Source organism: Theropithecus gelada, chromosome 12, assembly GCF_003255815.1.
Source record: "Theropithecus gelada isolate Dixy chromosome 12, Tgel_1.0, whole genome shotgun sequence".
Taxonomy (NCBI): Eukaryota; Metazoa; Chordata; class Mammalia; order Primates; family Cercopithecidae; genus Theropithecus; species Theropithecus gelada.
In genome coordinates this window covers 103,654,972-103,670,644 of record NC_037680.1, presented here as the reverse complement: position 1 = coordinate 103,670,644, position 15,673 = coordinate 103,654,972, and the positions used below count along the sequence as shown (strand labels likewise).

Sequence of the window (15,673 nt, the reverse complement as noted above, 5' to 3'; positions counted from 1 at the left end):
AGTTAATACCTTGACACTCAGGACTCAAAAGGGCAACAGCCATACAATACTCTGGGCTCAAGTCCCTCTTCAGCAGAACCTCCCCACATTCTATGCACAGGGCAGAGAAGACTCAGAATGCTAATTATTTCCTTGAAGTGTTACACCAAGTGCTATGTAAAAAGGAATCGCAGGTGAGACAAATGCTGGCCATCTGTCAAGGCCTGTGAAACTGGGTAAGGAGGCAAGCATGTGGAAAGGTGGTGAGGGGCTCTGGGCCTCTTCCCCACAAAACCCTCAAGCTCATTGCAGAGAGGCAGCCACTCTGCAACCAAAGAGCCCAAGTGAACGAAAAGGAGACTCTCGGGGTGGGCAGCTAGGAGGAGGAACAGGCAGAATTATCATTCTAACACAGAGTAGTAGCCTTATTCATGGGCTCTGGAGTTGCTCTAACACTCACAGGAATGCTGCAAGAAAGATATGATCTACTTCACTTCTGCTAGTGAAGGAGGCAGGTCAAGGCCCCTCTCATCTGGTTTTCACTTGCTCAGACAATAACAATGATAACGAAATGCTTGCTGCTTCCAAGAATGAACATCTCCGTCTGTTTACTCTTGATCTAACTTACCTTTGTCTCTGGAAGAAAACAATTGAAACATAAAATGTTAGAGAGGTCCTTGCTGAAGGGGACTAGGCAGGAAAGAGAGTGAATATTACATCTAGGAATCATTTTATGAACTACTCCTAAGGCATAGAGCTTTGCTCTTGATCAGTAAGCACCAGTCTTAGAATGGGGGCACTTGGGTAAATGGCAAAGCAAATGAGGAAGGAGAGTGGAAAGGGGAATAGTCAAACACCCACTTCCCAACTTTCTCAGAAAATGAGGCCAGACATGTCCCCCAGGTACCCATTTTGTGGTCACCAGCATCTCTAGCACAGGAAAATGTCTTACACAATTTTTTTGAGTAATTATTTCCTGGACTTGATGCCAGGCAATTCTCATTCTTTCTCTGGGGAGGATATACTTTGGGATTCCTGCTACAAATTGAATGGTTTGGATGAGTTTAGAAGAAGATCATTTAAGGACAATCAACACTATAGAGTTTTGTGTACACACACACACACACACACACAAACTGCAAAAAGGAAATACTGAAAGTGAACAAGAACTCCGAGGCTGAAGTCCAGGGAGGAACTTTTGTGAGGAAGGATGGCAGCCAGAGGGCACAACCCAAACTCAGGTAGGGGTCTGAATCTCTACTCTGAAATCCAGGCCTATCAATAGATTAAAACGTAAACATAGAAAATCATATAGCAATGGGGGGAACTTGAAGGTTTGCATGCTTAATTTTTTTTTTTTTTTTTTGCTACAGGCTTCCTTCCTTTCTTTAACTTTAGTTGATAAATGGAGGGATTTGGTCTTCTGAATACACACGGTAACTTGTGAACCTACCTATAACCCAACCAAAAACTGACAAAAACCAAAACATTTCAAACAGACTTCATGAAAGGCACCCTCGAAGAGCAAGAGCCTGGCCAAGTGTGAGCAGAGAGTCTCTGGACTCAAGAGATACGTCTGTGCTGCTCACTGTCAGGTCACTATCACAGGTGTCCAGTCATCATTTGCTGAATGACTGACTCAAAAATTCCATAGATGGAGGGCAAGTTCCACCATTTCCACCTCCTGCCTTGACCCAGAAACTGAGCCCACGAAGCAGCACTGCAGGGTTTTGAATGTGGCCCACGTCTGCCCTGGTGCCATCTAGTGACCCTGGGAGTCCAGATGAACTGGGTGGAGCAGCCTTCCCAGGCCCACTCACAGGGGCAGACCCCTTTTTCCAGGCAGCATAGCAGGGCTGAGAAAGAAGATGATGGCTTTGCTCTTTAGGTAATCCCCATCTCTCTCTTCCCTCCTCTCATTTAGCACCTTTGTGTTTCTTTCTCAAGAAGTGGGCTTTTTCCATCAATGATTGACTGGATAAAGAAAATGTGGCACATACACACAATGGAATACTATGCAGCCATAGAAAAGAATGAGATCGAGAAGGGGCGGAGCAAGATGGCCGAATAGGAACAGCTCCAGTCTCCAACTCCCAGCGCGAATGACACAGAAGACCAGTGATTTCTGCATTTTCAACTGAGGTACTGGGGTCATCTCACTGGGGAGTGCCGGACAATCGGTGCTGGTCAGCTGCTGCAGCCTGACCAGCGAGAGCTGAAGCAGGGCGAGGCATCGCCTCACCTGGGAAGCGCAAGGGGGAAGGGAATCCCTTTTCCTAGCCAGGGGAACTGAGACACACAACACCTGGAAAATCGGGTAACTCCCACCCCAATACTGCACTTAAAGCAAATGGGCACACCAGGAGATTATATCCCACACCTGGCCGGGAGGGTCCCATGCCCAGGGAGCCTCCCTCACTGCTAGCACAGCAGTCTGCGATCTAACCGCAAGGCAGCAGCAAGGCTGGGGGAGGGGCACCCGCCATTGCTGAGGCTTAAGTAGGTAAACAAAGCCGCTGGGAAGCTCGAACTGGGTGGAGCTCACAGCAGCTCAAGGAAACCTGCCTGTCTCGGTAGACTCCACCTCTGGGGACAGGGCACAGCTAAACAACAACAACAACAACAAAGCAGCAGCAGAAACCTCTGCAGACACAAACGACTCTGTCTGACAGCTTTGAAGAGAGCAGTGGATCTCCCAACATGGAGGTTGAGATCTGAGAACGGACAGACTGCCTGCTCAAGTGGGTCCCTGACCCCTGAGTAGCCTAACTGGGAGACATCCCCCACTAGGAGCAGTCTGACACCCCACACCTCACAGGGTGGAGTACACCCCTGAGAGGAAGCCTCCAAAGTAAGAATCAGACAGGTACACTCGCTGTTCAGCGATATTCTATCTTCTGCAGCCTCTGCTGCTGATACCCAGGCAAACAGGGTCTGGTGTGGACCTCAAGCAATCTCCAACAGACCTACAGCTGAGGGTCCTGACTGTTAGAAGGAAAACTATCAAACAGGAAGGACACCTACACCAAAACCCCATCAGTACGTCACCATCATCAAAGACCAGAGGCAGATAAAACCACAAAGATGGGGAAAAAGCAGGGCAGAAAAGCTGGAAATTCAAAAAATAAGAGCGCATCTCCCCCTGCAAAGGAGCACAGCTCATCGCCAGCAACAGATCAAAGCTGGACGGAGAATGACTTTAACGAGATGAGAGAAGAAGGCTTCAGTCCATCAAACTTCTCAGAGCTAAAGGAGGAATTACGTACCCAGCGCAAAGAAACTAAAAATCTTGAAAAAAGAGTGGAAGAATTGATAGCTAGAGTAATTAATGCAGAGAAGGTCATAAACGAAATGACAGAGATGAAAACCATGACATGAGAAATACGTGACAAATGCACAAGCTTCAGTAACCGACTTGATCAACTGGAAGAAAGAGTATCAGCGATTGAGGATCAAATGAATGAAATGAAGCGAGAAGAGAAACCAAAAGAAAAAAGAAGAAAAAGAAATGAACAAAGCCTGCAAGAAGTATGGGATTATGTAAAAAGACCAAATCTACGTCTGATTGGGGTGCCTGAAAGTGAGGGGGAAAATGGAACCAAGTTGGAAAATACTCTTCAGGATATCATCCAGGACAACTTCCCCAACCTAGTAGGGCAGGCCAACATTCAAATCCAGGAAATACAGAGAACACCACAAAGATACTCCTTGAGAAGAGCAACTCCAAGACACATAATTGCCAGATTCACCAAAGTTGAAATGAAGGAAAAAATCTTAAGGGCAGCCAGAGAGAAAGGTCGGGTTACCCACAAAGGGAAGCCCATCAGACTAACAGCAGATCTCTTGGCAGAAACTCTACAAGCCAGAAGAGAGTGGGGGCCAATATTCAACATTCTTAAAGAGAAGAATTTTAAACCCAGAATTTCATATCCAGCCAAACTAAATTTCATAAGTGAAGGAGAAATAAAATCCTTTACAGATAAGCAAATGCTGACAGATTTTGTCACCACCAGGCCTGCCTTACAAGAGACCCTGAAGGAAGCACTAAACATGGAAAGGAACAACCGGTACCAGCCATTGCAAAAACATGCCAAAATGTAAAGACCATCGAGGCTAGTAAGAAACTGCATCAACTAACGAGCAAAATAACCAGTTAATATCATAATGGCAGGATCAAGTTCACACATAACAATATTAACCTTAAATGTAAATGGACTAAATGCTCCAATTAAAAGACACAGACTGGCAAACTGGATAAAGAGTCAAGACCCATCAGTCTGCTGTATTCAGGAGACCCATCTCACATGCAGAGACATACATAGGCTCAAAATAAAGGGATGGAGGAAGATCTACCAAGCAAATGGAGAACAAAAAAAAGCAGGGGTTGCAAATACTAGTCTCTGATAAAACAGACTTTAAACCATCAAAGATCAAAAGAGACAAAGAAGGCCATTACATAATGGTAAAGGGATCAATTCAACAGGAAGAGCTAACTATCCTAAATATATATGCACCCAATACAGGAGCACCCAGATTCATAAAGCAAGTCCTTAGAGACTTACAAAGAGACTTAGACTCCCATACAATAATAATGGGAGACTTCAACACTCCACTGTCAACATTAGACAGATCAACGAGACAGAAAGTTAACAAGGATATCCAGGAATTGAACTCATCTCTGCAGCAAGCAGACCTAATAGACATCTATAGAACTCTCCACCCCAAATCAACAGAATATACATTCTTCTCAGCACCACATCGCACTTATTCCAAAATTGACCACATAATTGGAAGTAAAGCACTCCTCAGAAAATGTACAAGAACAGAAATTATAACAAACTGTCTCTCAGACCACAGTGCAATCAAACTTGAACTCAGGACTAAGAAACTCAATCAAAACCACTCAACTACATGGAAAGTGAACAACCTGCTCCTGAATGACTACTGGGTACATAACGAAATGAAGGCAGAAATAAAGATGTTCTTTGAAACCAATGAGAACAAAGATACAACATACCAGAATCTCTGGGACACATTTAAAGCAGCGTGTAGAGGGAAATTTATAGCACTAAATGCCCACAAGAGAAAGTTGGAAAGATCTAAAATCGACACTCTAACATCACAATTAAAAGAACTAGAGAAGCAAGAGCAAACACATTCAAAAGCTAGCAGAAGGCAAGAAATAACTAAGATCAGAGCAGAACTGAAGGAGATAGAGACACAAAAAGCCTCCAAAAAATCAATGAATCCAGGAGTTGGTTTTTTGAAAAGATCAACAAAATTGACAGACGAATAAAAACAAAATTGACAGACTAATAAAGAAGAAAAGAGAGAACAATCAAATAGATGCAATAAAAAATGATAAAGGGGATATCACCACCGACCCCACAGAAATACAAACTACCATCAGAGAATACTATAAACACCTCTACGCAAATAAACTAGAAAACCTAGAAGAAATGGATAATTTCCTGGACACTTACACTCTTCCAAGACTAAACCAGGAAGAAGTTGATTCCCTGACTAGACCAATAGCAGGCTCTGAAATTGAGGCAATAATTAATAGCCTACCAACCAAAAAAAGTCCAAGACCAGATGGATTCACAGCTGAATTCTACCAGAGGTACAAGGAGGAACTGGTACCATTCCTTCTGAAACTATTCCAATCAATAGAAAAAGAGGGAATCCTCCCTAACTCATTTTATGAGGCCAACATCATCCTGATACCAAAGCCCGGCAGAGACACAACAAAAAAAGAGAATTTTAGACCAATATCCCTGATGAACATCAATGCAAAAATCCTCAATAAAATACTGGCAAACCGGATTCAGCAGCACATCAAAAAGCTTATCCACTACGATCAAGTGGGCTTCATCCCTGGGATGCAAGGCTGGTTCAACATTCGCAAATCAATAAACGTAATCCAGCATATAAACAGAACCAAAGACAAGAACCACATGATTATCTCAATAGATGCAAAAAAGGCTTTTGACAAAATTCAACAGCCCTTCATGCTAAAAACGCTCAATAAATGCGGTATTGATGGAACGTACCTCAAAATAATAAGAGCTATTTATGACAAACCCACAGCCAATATCATACTGAAAGGGCAAAAACTGGAAAAATTCCCTTTGAAAACTGGCACAAGACAGGGATGCCCTCTCTCACCACTCCTATTCAACATAGTGTTGGAAGTTCTGGCTAGGGCAATCAGGCAAGAGAAAGAAATAAAGGGTATTCAATTAGGAAAAGAAGAAGTCAAATTGTCCCTGTTTGCAGATGACATGATGGTATATTTAGAAAACCCCATTGTCTCAGCCCAAAATCTCCTTCAGCTGATAAGCAACTTCAGCAAAGTCTCAGGATACAAAATTAATGTGCAAAAATCACAAGCATTCTTATATATCAGTAACAGACAAACAGAGAGCCAAATCATGAATGAACTTCCATTCACAATTGCTTCAAAGAGAATAAAATACCTAGGAATCCAACTTACAAGGGATGTAAAGGGCCTCTTCAAGGAGAACTACAAACCACTGCTCAGTGAAATAAAAGAGGACACAAACAAATGGAAGAACATACCATGCTCATGGATAGGAAGAATCAATATCGTGAAAATGGCCATACTGCCCAAGGTTATTTATAGATTCAATGCCATCCCCATCAAGCTACCAATGAGTTTCTTCACAGAATTGGAAAAAACTGCTTTAAAGTTCATATGGAACCAAAAAAGACCCCGCATTGCCAAGACAATCCTAGGTCAAAAGAACAAAGCTGGAGGCATCACGCTACCTGACTTCCAACTATACTACAAGGCTACAGTAACTAAAACAGCATCGTACTGGTACCAAAACAGAGATATAGACCAATGGAACAGAACAGAGTCCTCAGAAATAATACCACACATCTACAGCCATCTGATCTTTGACAAACCTGACAAAAACAAGAAATGGGGAAAGGATTCCCTATTTAATAAATGGTGCTGGGAAAATTGGCTAGCCATAAGTAGAAAGCTGAAACTGGATCCTTTCCTTACTCCTTATACGAAAACTAATTCAAGATGGATTAGAGACTTAAATGTTAGACCTAATACCATAAAAACCCTAGAAGAAAACCTAGGTAGTACCATTCAGGACATAGGCATGGGCAAAGACTTCATGTCTAAAACACCAAAAGCAACGGCAACAAAAGCCAAAATTGACAAATGGGATCTAATTAAACTAAAGACCTCCTGCACAGCAAAAGAAACTACCATCAGAGTGAACAGGCAACCTACAGAATGGGAGAAAATTTTTGCAATCTACTCATCTGACAAAGGGCTAATATCCAGAACCTACAAAGAACTCAAACAAATTTACAAGAAAAAAACAAACAACCCCATCAAAAAATGGGCAAAGGATATGAACAGACATTTCTCAAAAGAAGATATTCATACAGCCAACAGACACATGAAAAAATGCTCATCATCATCACTGGCCATCAGAGAAATGCAAATCAAAACCACAATGAGATACCATCTCACACCAGTTAGAATGGCAATCATTAAAAAGTCAGGAAACAACAGGTGCTGGAGAGGATGTGGAGAAATAGGAATACTTTTACACTGTTGGTGGGAGTGTAAACTAGTTCAACCATTATGGAAAACAGTATGGCGATTCCTCAAGGATCTAGAACTAGTAGTACCATATGACCCAGCCATCCCATTACTGGGTATATACCCAAAGGATTATAAATCATGCTGCTATAAAGACACATGCACACGTATGTTTATTGCGGCACTATTCACAATAGCAAAGAGTTGGAATCAACCCAAATGTCCATCAGTGGCAGACTGGATTAAGAAAATGTGGCACATATACACCATGGAATACTATGCAGCCATAAAAAAGGATGAGTTTGTGTCCTTTGTAGGGACATGGATGCAGCTGGAAACCATCATTCTTAGCAAACTATCACAAGAACAGAAAACCAAACACCACATGTTCTCACTCATAGGTGGGAACTGAACAATGAGATCACTTGGACTCGGGAAGGGGAACATCACACACCGGGGCCTATCATGGGGAGGGGGTAGGGGGGAGGGATTGAACTGGGAGTTATACCTGATGTAAATGACGAGTTGATGGGTGCTGACGAGTTGATGGGTGCAGCACAGCAACATGGCACAAGTATACATATGTAACAAACCTGCACGTTATGCACATGTACCCTAGAACTTAAAAGTATAATAATAAAAAAAAAAAAAGAAAAGAATGAGATCATATCCTTTGCAGGAACATAGATTAAGCTGGAAGCCATCATCCTCAGCAAACTAACACAGGAACAGAAAACCAAACACCACGTGTTCTCACTCGTAAGTGGGAGTTAAACAATGAGAACACACGGACACAGGGAGGGGAAGAGCACACACCAGGGACTGTTGGGTGTTAGGGGGCAAGAGGATGGAGAGCATTAGGACAAAGACCTAACGCACGCGGGGCTTAAAACCTAGATGACAGGCTGACAGGTGCAGCAAACCACCACGGCACATGTGTACCTATGTAACAAACCTGCATGTTCTGCACATGTATCCAAGAACTTAAAGTAAAATTAAAAAAAAAAAAAAAAAAAAAGAAGAAGTGGGCTTTCGCTTTCTCTCTAGTTTTCTGTTATGTTCAATCAGTTCCTTTCCACCAAATTCTAGAGCTTTGAAGAAAGGCCACAAAAATCCACCTTTGGATTAAAAAAAAAAATCATATCTCCCCCAAACACACAAATCACATGACAGATAACTTAGAGCAAATGTCTAGTATTCTAAAGAAAACAAACCAAAAGAAACAACCGGCAAAAAAACACCTCTCTGGTTTTGTCAAGAAACTTGTCTGAACATTTGAATATTAGTAGCCACATTTATCCCACATTTGCAAGGCAAAAAACTAAACTATAGCAACTAAACAGAGAGAAAAGAATGGAGTATGATCTGAAAGTGGCTACTGCTGCTTCATGAAGCTATCAAAAGTCAAATAACCTGGTAGTCTATTCTTTCTCATGCCTTAGCTGTAACAGAGAAGAAAACTGGCTTTGAACAAAACAATGAGAAATGAGGAGGAATACACTTTGATACACAGCTTGAAGACGCTCGTTCTGCTTCACTGTGATGGCAGTGCAAAGAAGTGAGCCCGCAAAGGGTTCAGATGTCCTTCAACACCAGACTTCGCCACTTACTTGTACTTCACTTATTTGTTACTTCTTCTATTCCTTCTCTCACTCACTTGCACATTCACCAACAAGTATTTATTAAGCACCTGCCTCGGTTCTGCCACAGGTGTGAGGAGGAAAACAGGAGTGAATGAGAACAAGAGGCGGCTTCAGCCACTGTAGGGACAGCACTCAGGAAGGGTGAGTTTTTTAAAGGCCCATGAAAATGTTCCAGACCTCAGAATAATTAGTTGGCTCCAAAATGAAAAAAGAAACTATAAAATTAGAAGTAATACACATTTAATTAAGTGTCTATGAAATATACCATCTCAACTATTTACAACTCGACTCACATATATTATGATATATATTATACATGGAATCTGTGGGACAGATATGAGATTGCATACGTTTTAATACACTTGACATGGGGCAGAGCTTTCAAAAGTAAAAGTCCACGAAGGTCCTCAAATGTCCCCACATGATGGGCAGGACATCCCTCCTCTCCGAGGCACACACCAGCTGCCAAGATCGCCTTGTGAAATCCTGAAGAAAGTCGCATCCCTGAGCCTCAGTTTCCTTATGGAAACAAAATAAAACCATGGTCCTCCGGGCAGTTTTGAGAACCAAATAAAAAAAGTACACTGGAAAGTATTTCATAGGCTGGCAGAGATGAAAAGAAAAAGTGTTAACTCCTTACATCTTTATTCCGCCAGGTGGTGAATGCCTCTCGCTATGTTTGATGCTACACACCTGCTGCCCGAGCAGGCACTCAGAAGGGAAACGGATCTCTACACTGCCTAAAAATAAGGCTGCTTCCGTGCCCTCTGGCAGCCAACAGATGTTCACGATGGACAAATTCACACACAAACCAGGATGCTTCGTGTACAGATAAAACTTGGTCCATATCATGAGACTCCAAACAGACAAAGGTTAAAAAGGGGAGTTGGGGGGGAAGCTTATTTTAGTAAAAAATGAAACCGTTTTTCAATTAGTTTCAGTTCTAAGCAGACACCATCTTCTATTTGCCCTAAAAATGAGAAGCTGGAGACTGCTCCTCAATTCAGTTTTATTTCTCTCTTTTGTTGACACTTTGAGAAACACCTTAATTCTCCCGGCTAGCAACAACAGTAGGTAAAAGGGGAAAATACATTCAATTCTGGAAAGAAAGGATCACACAGCACAGCACAGAAATATATCCTAGGAGGCCATGTGATTTTATTCTTTGTCACTTTTCTCTTTTCCCTTTTCATCTCATGGACAACCATTTGGGGAATGGGGTAGGAGAGGGCTGCGGTGATGATGTGACCAGGTTAAAAGTAGCCCAGGACATAAAATACAAAAATGAAGAGGGGGAACAGTTATAAACTTCTGAAAATAGAAACTGACTGCCTCAAATGTGTTACTCCGGTATACCAGACCCTCCTTCTGAGTTCAAGATTCCCTTTGTGCCTCACCACAGGATGTGTTAAGATGATATACAGTGTGTTTAAATAAAACAAGAAAACAAACCAAGAAAAATTTAGCATTATGAAGAATGAGCGTCTACTAAAAATACTCTAAAATGACTTCAAACATGAAATCACATTTAAAAAATAACTTTTTAATGACTTGGGCATAAGTGACTCAGGGACATATGGATTAAATTTCCTTCAAAATGCAAATGGCTTTAACAATTGGGGGAGACTTGTTTGGTTTGTAGGACACCGCTCTGAAAAGGAAAGAAGTCTGTCAAACGGTACTCATGTTAGCATCATTTTCTGATGCTTTCTTTGGTGACGGAGTCAATTGGCCATAATGGCCATTACCTAAGAAAGTTGGAACAGCTTCCTTGGACTTAGTTTAACTCCCTTTCCCTATTTAGGCAAAGTATTCAACACGTTTATAATAAATGACTCTCCCTCACCCCTAATATCTCAAGCATCAAAACCAAGTCTACTTCTGTTTTTAAAAAAAAAAAAAAAAAAAAGGCTGAGCCGTCTTAGCCCAGAGCAAATGGCTATTGCCTCTTTGTGACAGTTGGGCACAGACTTATATACAGGGATGTTTTTCATTCTTTTAGCCCATTAGGAACTAAGGTCAAGAGACTGTCACTTTTTTTTTTCTTAAAAACACACATTTTAGACAAAACTTGCAACAATCAGGCTCTGTGTTACCTGCCGAGCCTTTGGTTTTTATCACACCAACCTCACACTCTCACCAATGCTACTGTCGCCACCACCGTGACTACAAAACACCTCAGGGTTCTGATGCGGGAAGAGTAGCTTCTAGTTGGTGGTGCCCACCTCACATCAGCCAGAGACAAAGCAACCCCTTGTTTATCCCTGCTTGGCTTCTGGCCTGTGCCTATGCTTGGTCCATGCCTTTATGGAAGGAAGGAAGGAAGGAAGGAAAGAAGGAAAGAAAAAAAATCCCTTAGCAATCATAGTGTTTACTGTTTCCAAAAGGTACCCTCAAATATCATTTCCTTCCATCTTGGAGGACAGTTATGACAAGTACTGACCCCACTTCTTAGATGAGGAAATTGAGAGCTGAGGTTCAGGGAGAAGCCACATAGCAACAACTAGCCATTCTGCAAACACTGATTATACTTTCATGCCTTGGCTTCTTTTATTGTTTCCGTTGGTTAATTTTTAATAGTCACCCCCTCTAGAAGGTCAACTACCCCACTTAAAAATGCCCCGTTTTCAAGGGTCAGAACAAATGCCACGTTTCAGAAAAAGTGCTCAAACATTCAATCTCCAAGTGCGATGCTCTTGTTTGTGTGTCAAGGGGGGGGGGCCTAGGCTATCATCTCAGGTTATTCAATTAAACACTAATCAGAGTGCTGCTGTGAAGGTATCTGGTAGATGTGATTAAAGTCCATAATCAGCTGACTTTAAGGGAGATTATTTTAGATAATGTGGATGAGCCTGATTCAATTGGTTAAAAGGCTTTAAGAGCAGAGCTGAAACTTCCCCGAAGAAGAAGAAATTCTGCTTGTGGACTGCAGCTTCAGCCATGCGCCTGAGAGTTCCTGCTCACTCTTCTGGACGGCCTGCCCTACAGATTTTGGACTTGCCTGCTCAGCCTCCACAATCGTGTAAGCACTTCCTTGCAATAATAGCTCTTAATATATGTCTCCACTGGTTTTGTCTCCTGGTTGAACCTTAACTGATAAACTAGGTAATATCCCCTCTGTGTTCCTACAGTTTATACAACTCTTACATCATTTCCAGCTTATTGCTGGTACTGTAACTTCTTTGTAGGTAGGCTCATGTCTCCTATCTTTGTAAACCACAGAGCACTAAATATGTGCTGCAAGAATTAAATTATGTTATGCAAGAGCCCGACAGAGGGTGCTTCACCTTCCTGTGAGATAAGTAAAACTCATACAAAATGCTCATGAAGAGATATAAGTAGCAAAAGAGCCTCATGGCCTTCGAAGTAATTTTACTGAAGAAACATTACTGTCACCTACCAACAGGTTACAGAGTTTCCCTTCATTGTACAGGACAGTCCTATGCATGCAGGGTATTTAACATTCCTGGGTCCCCGGCACTGAATGAAAATTATATCCCCTTTACCCTGACTCCTATCATTTCAACAACCTAAAAGCCCTCTCACACACACGTTTGCAAATGCCTGTTGGGGGTGTGGACACACTATGCCCTTCTCTAGCTAAGAATTACCTTCTTTCCACTATAACAATTAAAATGTATGAAGCTCCAGAGAGAAAAATTACTACAACAATGACTTCTACAACGAGTTGTAGAATTACGGATCAGAAAAGTGGAATTCCACTAATAGATTATCATGAAGGCCAAAAAGCCCTCCACATGCATAAAGTTAGAGGCGGGATAAGAATTCTCAACTTCAGATATTTTATTCAGGCTAATTTATATAATCTCTTTATTAATTCAACAAGTACTTAACAGCCCTCCTATGAGCCAGACACAGTTTGTTACCAGATCATGGGAAAAAAGCTAGGAAGATTTTCATCAAGTATGGAGGGTACACTTGGGATATCCTGACTTGAAATATTTGTTATGTGGGATTTACGCAATTTACTCTTGGGAACTGAAGCCACCTCACAAAGAGTTGGTCCATTTTCTATAACAGATCTCAGGTGATATAGATCTGCATTACAGCATCATCAGGGAATCTGTTAGAAAAACAAATGCTCAGACCCAATCCCAGAACAACTAAATCAGGAATTCTGAGAGTGGGATCCAGCAATGGTTCTCAAATTTTAGTGTACAACAGAATCACACCTGCAGAGCTTATTAAAACACAGAATCCTGCATCTCACACCCAGAGCTTCTGGTGCAGATCTCCCATGCTCCACAACCCACCCCACTGCCATTTCTACAAAAAAAAAAAAAAAAAAAAAAAAAAATAATTAAAAAGGATGTGGTGGCCTATGCCTGTAGTCTCGGCTGGCTATTCACAAGGTTGAGGTGGGGGGATTGCTTGAGCCCAGGAGTTTGAGGCCACTGTCCAAAAATGTGCATTTCTAACAAGCTTCCAGGCAACACTTTTAGAACCAGCGCCCTAGATCTGCACTGATACAATGGCCACCAGGCACACATAGCTATTTAAATTTATATGAATTAAAATTATGTATAGCTGAAAACTCAATTCCTCAGTTGCACTAAGTTGTACTTATTTCTACATCCTCACCTCCTACTATCCATTTGTAAATACATTCCACATGCTCAGCACTTGTGGCTAGTGGCTACCATATTGGACAATGAAAACACAGAGCACGTCCGTTACTGCAGATACTTCTACTGAACAGTGTTGCTTTCGGGCTACTGAGGAGGCCCCTAGAAGAATCCCTTCTATCTAGTTAGGTACCATAGGCAGAGAAAACTGATACCAAGGATGAGCCTTACGGTGAAGAGTGCAAGGACAGATGGCTCAAATTGCAGGCATTGCTTGTGGTTGACCTGCTTCTCACCTGGGGAACTCTCCACAGCTCCAAGATGAGTAGCATCAAGGATCTATTTATTTAACACTAGTTAACTACTCTCCTAAATAATGCTGGAAAGGCTAGCAATTTATTGAGACAATCATATGGTTTTTGTTTTATGTGGCAAATCACATTTATTGATTTGCGTATATTGAACCAACCTTATATCCAAGGAATGATGCCTACTTGATCATGGTAAATTAACTTTTTGATGTGCTGCTATATTAAGTTTGCTAGTATTTTGTTGAGGATTTTTGTGTCTACGTTCATCAGTGATATTGGCCCGTGGTTTTTTTCATTGTGTCTTTGCTATAAACTTCGTGCTTTTTCAAGCAGTTGCGGTTCTCCTGTCTAGCCCGCTGCCTCTAGACTATGCTGTAAGTCCTCCCAATAAATTCTATGTCTTGTTCACTGGCTCTGGGTCTCTTCCGTAGCCTCTCAAACATGGTGCCATCCCTAAAAGTCAACAGGGGTCCAGGATGATGGCACATGGAGCTCTACTGAGTCTCTCAATGTATACAACTCCGAGACTGAACTCTAATTCCTGTAAACCTGAACTACTTCCAACTTTCCAGCGGTTTTGGCCAAAAACCTTAGTCATTCTTCACTTCTCTCTCTCACAATTGCAAGCATTCTGTCAAAAAACCCTTTTATTTTACCTGCAAAATGTGTCCAGAAGCTGACCTCTTTATACCTCCTCCACAGCTACTACCTAAGTGCAGCCGCAGTCCTCTCTTGCCTGGATTACTGCAATGGGCTCCTAACTGGTCTTCCGCTTTTACCCTTGCTGCTTCTATCAGTTTCCTAGGGTTGCCATAACAAATTATCGCAAACTGAGTTCCTTAAAACAACAGAACTTTATTCTCTTGCAGTTTGGGAAGCCAGAAGTCTGACATCAAGGTTGTTGGCAGGGTTGGTTCCTTCTGGAGGCTCTGCGGGAGAACCCATTCCATGCCTCTAGCCTTGGGTGGTGCTGGCCATCCTTGGTGTTCCCTGGCTTGTGACTGCTCTCCAATCTGTCTTCACATGGCTCATTCATCTGTGTCTGCTTTCTCCATTTCTGTCTCTTATCAGGACACCTGTCCCTAACCCAGGATGGTCTCATCTTGAGATCCTTACCTTAATTACCTGCAAAGAGCCTTATTTCAAATGAGGTCATACGTGGAGGTTCTGGGTTGTCATATCTTTCGGAGGATAGCATTCAGCCCACTATGCTGCTCTATAAATTATTCTCAATATAGCAGCCACAGTGATCTTTCTAAGTTGAATTAGATTATGTTACTCCTTTGTGCAAAACCCTCTAATGGGTCCATCTCATTCAGGGAAAAATCAGAGTCCTAGATGGCCTACAAGGCCCTGTGTGACCTGGTTCTTATTTCTACATCCTCACCTTCTACTGTCTGTTTGTAAGGAACAGTGGCTCTCACCAATGGATATAAAAAGAAGTGAAAAGTTTTGAGATGTATCTTGAGTTACCATCAAAAAGGCTTGGTTACTCACTACATCCAAAAGGCCACACTTGGAAAGGAATGAGCTGCAAAGGTATAAAACAATTATAAATTC

The 15,673-nt window shown here is 42.0% G+C and overlaps 1 protein-coding gene and 1 non-coding gene across 3 annotated transcripts in view; one reads left to right on the top strand and one right to left on the bottom strand.

The window, feature by feature from the left end:
- Nucleotides 1-15,673, bottom strand: part of RHBDD1 (rhomboid domain containing 1) — a 160,449-nt gene that overhangs the window by 24,427 nt on the left and 120,349 nt on the right. The gene's annotated exons all lie outside the window — the stretch shown is intronic.
- On the top strand, nucleotides 11,398-11,532 carry LOC112636818. The gene has a single exon (XR_003122291.1). It is a non-coding gene; the product is annotated as a small nucleolar RNA SNORA48 (small nucleolar RNA).